General features: G+C 43.7%; 1 non-coding gene across 1 annotated transcript; it reads right to left on the reverse strand.

Moving 5' to 3' along the window:
- Window positions 1–237: 237 nt before the first annotated feature.
- Window positions 238–312, reverse strand: Trnat-ugu. Its single transcript has one exon. It is a non-coding gene; the product is annotated as a tRNA-Thr (tRNA).
- Between the last annotated feature and the right edge of the window lie 3,657 nt (window positions 313–3,969).

The raw sequence follows: 3,969 nt of genomic DNA on the forward strand, positions 1-3,969 counted from the left end.
CTACCCTTTTTATAGACTGCTATGACCTGGCCCTTCTTCCAGTCCCTTGGAACTTTCCGCTGTTCCAGTGACCTCTGATAGATGCTGGATAAGAATGGTGCTATATTTGTAGCATAGTCAACGTATAATCTCACGGGGATACCGTCTGGGCCAGATGCTTTCCTAATTAGAATTATATTATTACCGTCAGCTGCGCATGGGCGTTGATATATATCAACGGGGACAGGTGAAAATGTGTACCCCAACCGGGACTCGAACCCGGGATCTCCTGCTTACATGGCAGACGCTCTATCCATCTGAGCCACCGAGCGCACATATGATAGTACGACTGCAGGGACTATCTCGCGCACGCCTCCCGCGAGACTCACATTCTCACCTTGTATGTCCACACACTACATTCGTAGTGTCCCACCCCAACACACTCATTACTCGTGGAAGTCCGCCCCAGTAGCTGAGTGGTCAGCGTGACGGATTGCCGTCCTCTGGGCCCGGGTTCGATTCCCGGCTGGGTCGGAGATTTTCTCCGCTCAGGGACTGGGTGTTGTGTTGTGTTCATCATCATTTCATCCCCATCCGGCGTGCAGGTCGCCCAATGTGGCGCCGAATGTAATAAGACCTGCGATATGGCGGCCGGACCTGCCCCGCGAGGGGCCTCCCGGCCAATGACGCCAAACGCTCATTTCCACTCGTGGAAGACATTCTTCTAAGTCCCGTAAGAATTCGGGGAAAATGTGTGCATCCGCACAGAAGAAGGAGGTCATGGCCGGTATCGCCAGAACTGTATACTTATATGGATATGGTGTCTGTTCTTTCGGACATGTCCGAAAGAACAGACACCATTGATGACCTGCAGCCGTCTAGAACGAAGTTATAATTATATTAATACGTCAGCTGCTGGGATGGGACACTACGAATGCAGTGTGTGGACATACAAGGTGAGAATGTGAGTCTCGCGGAAGGCGTGCGCGAGGTGGTCCCTGCAGTCGCACTATCATCTGTGCCCTCTGTGGCTCAGATGGATAGCGCGTCTGCCATGTAAGCAGGAGATCCCGGGTTCGAGTCCCGGTCGGGGCACACATTTTCACCTGTCCCCGTTGATCTATATCAACGCCCGCGCGCAGCTGACGGTATTAATACAATTCTAATTTCGTTCTAGACGGCTGCAGGTCATCAATGATGTCATGTTCGAAAGAACAGACGCCATATCCACATAAGTATATAGATGTCTTCCTGGCGTCTAAGGACCTTAGACGTCAGGAAGGCATCTGACCCAGACTTGTATGTGCAGATGTGGTACCAAGTCCCTCCAGCGACGTACCATGGTCTCATTGCTTACAAGCCAGTCGCGTCACCTCTGTTATCTGCTACAAATGTGGACATTCTGGCTATTAGGTGGGTGGGTGCAGTGTTCTGGCTGGTCAGTGTATAGGGGCTGAAGTGGGAATATTCCACGATGTCCCACAACAGATTCCGCATTTCTTTTTCTGTCGGAATTGCCCGAGAAAAAAAGGATTGTGTTACTTGTTGAATGCCCCTCGTACCACTTCGATGTTTTCAGGAGGTCAAAATCTTCTAACTGAAATAATCTTGGGAATGTACTCGACGATAAGTGAAGAAATACCCACTAACGTTGTAACTACTGTGTTCATCGTACTCTTTTTCTGATCGTAACATCGCTTAAACCTGCGCTAAGTCTACCAACAGAAGAATGGAGCGGCTTGGACAAGCCGAACAGTAAAGTCAGTTTGGTTTCCGGAGATATACAAGAACGCGCGACGCAATATTAAACCTTTTACTTATCTTAAAACGTAGTTTGGAGAAAGACATAGTACATTTATAGCACATGTAGGTTTAGAAAACGCCTTTATCAACTCTTGAAAATTCTGAAGTTACCAGCTAAAGATATAGAGGGCGTAAGGTTATCTACAACTTGTACAGAAACCTAACTGCAGTAATCAGAGCCGAAGGTCATGTATACAAAACAATAGTTACGAAGAGAGTGAGACAAGATTTTGATTATCACTAATGTCATTCAATCTTACATCAAGGAACCAGTACAGAAACTAACGAGAAATGGAGATGTAGAAGTAAAGGTGACGTAACTTACAACACCATTTGAACGGAATGGATAGTCTCGTAAAAAGAGGTTACAAGATGAAAATCAATGAAAGTAAAACAAGGGTAATTTATTATGGTACCGTACCTCAGTCAGTAAAAACGAAACCCTTTTATAAGATCACTTTGTTGTCTGTCCGACTGCCAAAAACATTTTATATCAGGAACGGGTGGACGTATCAAGTTCAAATTAATGTTACATACTGACGTCTATGATCTCTTGGTGGTGTAAAACACTGAACCTTCTAAGTACGACCATTTATGCCACATATTTTGATACTCGCAGACTTACTCATCAAAACCTATAGGCCACTTTCAGTTGCCCTGGATTCATGAAATTTGGCAGTAGCCAAGATTTTGTAGTACAACCAATGGAAAAAAATCCTAAAACTGTAATTATATCACAAGAAACAAAAATGTTGACATTTCTTATCCAGCGCTTTGCCTATGCGTCCGTCCGTAAAGGTCCCTTTTTTTCTTAGGAACGGATACGCGTATCGAGTTGAAATTTATATAACGTACTAAGACCTATTTTCCCCTGTCTATGTAAAAAAATGGAAGCTTCTAGATGAATGTAGTCAAAAGATGCATCTATTTACGTCACATACACTCTCAAACTCACTCATCAAAACCTATAGAATCATAGAACTTGACAAGAAACAAGATTTCACATTACAAATAAAGGAAAAAACTCGAAACTGTAAATTTCTAATAATATCACACAAAATTCTTTTGTCATTTCTTATCTGGCTGTCTGTCCGTCCGTCTGTTAGGACCCCTTTTTCTCAGGGAAGGGTAGATACATCAAGTTGAAATCTGTGTCACATACTGAACAAAAGCATAGCTTCTAAGTCAGTGCAATCAAAAGCTTACATATTTCAATACTCGCAAACTGACCCATCAGAATCTATACGGCACTTCCAGTTGACCTAGAATTACGAAATTTGACGAGAAGCAAGGTTTCACAGTACAAGCACAGGAGAAAACCGAAAATTGTTAAAGTGTAATTATATCGGACGAAAAGAAAATTTGTTTTGTTATTTGTTATCCGACGTCAAACGTTAAAGTAAAACACTCAGTATATGAAGATAGTAACTGTTCTCGAAAGAACAGATACCATTGATGACCGTGCAGCTTCTCTAGAATAAATGATTATTAATTATCATTTATTCTAGATAAGCTGCACGGTCATCAATGGTATCTGTTCTTTCGAAAACAGTTACTATCTTCATATATAGTTAAATGGCTACCCGGCCATTGACCTCATCTGTGTGAGTGCGCACAGGTTGCCTGAACTCTTACAGGAATCGTCAACTTAAGTGGGAGCGAATAACGAGTGGATGGGCAAAGTATCTATTAGGAACATTACGTATGTGGATTGTGGACGGTTGGGAATGTGGGTCTCACGGGAAGCGTGCAAGGGATAAGTCGTTGCAGTCGCGCTATTCATCCGTGTCCTCGGTGGCTCAGATGAATAGAGCGCCTGCCACAAAAGCAGGAGATCCCGGGTTCGAGTGCCGGTCGGGCGGACACACATTTTCAGCTGTCCCCATCAAGGTATGTCAACAACACCTGTAGGCAGCTGAGGGTTTCAATTAATTATCATTTAAAACAATCAGTAGTTCCGCATTCAAGCTGTCTGGTTCGCAATAGCAAAAGCCAAGCACCAATTAAGAAATGACTTTATTGCTCATTTGACGCATTTCGCAATTTCTCCATAAAGACATTCCTTTCCTGATGTTTGACTTTTACCTTTGCGACCGAGTTCAGCCTGAATGGAGAACGACCGGGACTGATTAATGTCATAATGGTTGCCTGCCTCATACATGACTTCGAGTCACATTTCCATTGTTG

The sequence above is a fragment of the Schistocerca americana genome, chromosome 4 (assembly GCF_021461395.2).
Source record: "Schistocerca americana isolate TAMUIC-IGC-003095 chromosome 4, iqSchAmer2.1, whole genome shotgun sequence".
In the NCBI taxonomy this organism is placed as follows: domain Eukaryota; kingdom Metazoa; phylum Arthropoda; class Insecta; order Orthoptera; family Acrididae; genus Schistocerca; species Schistocerca americana.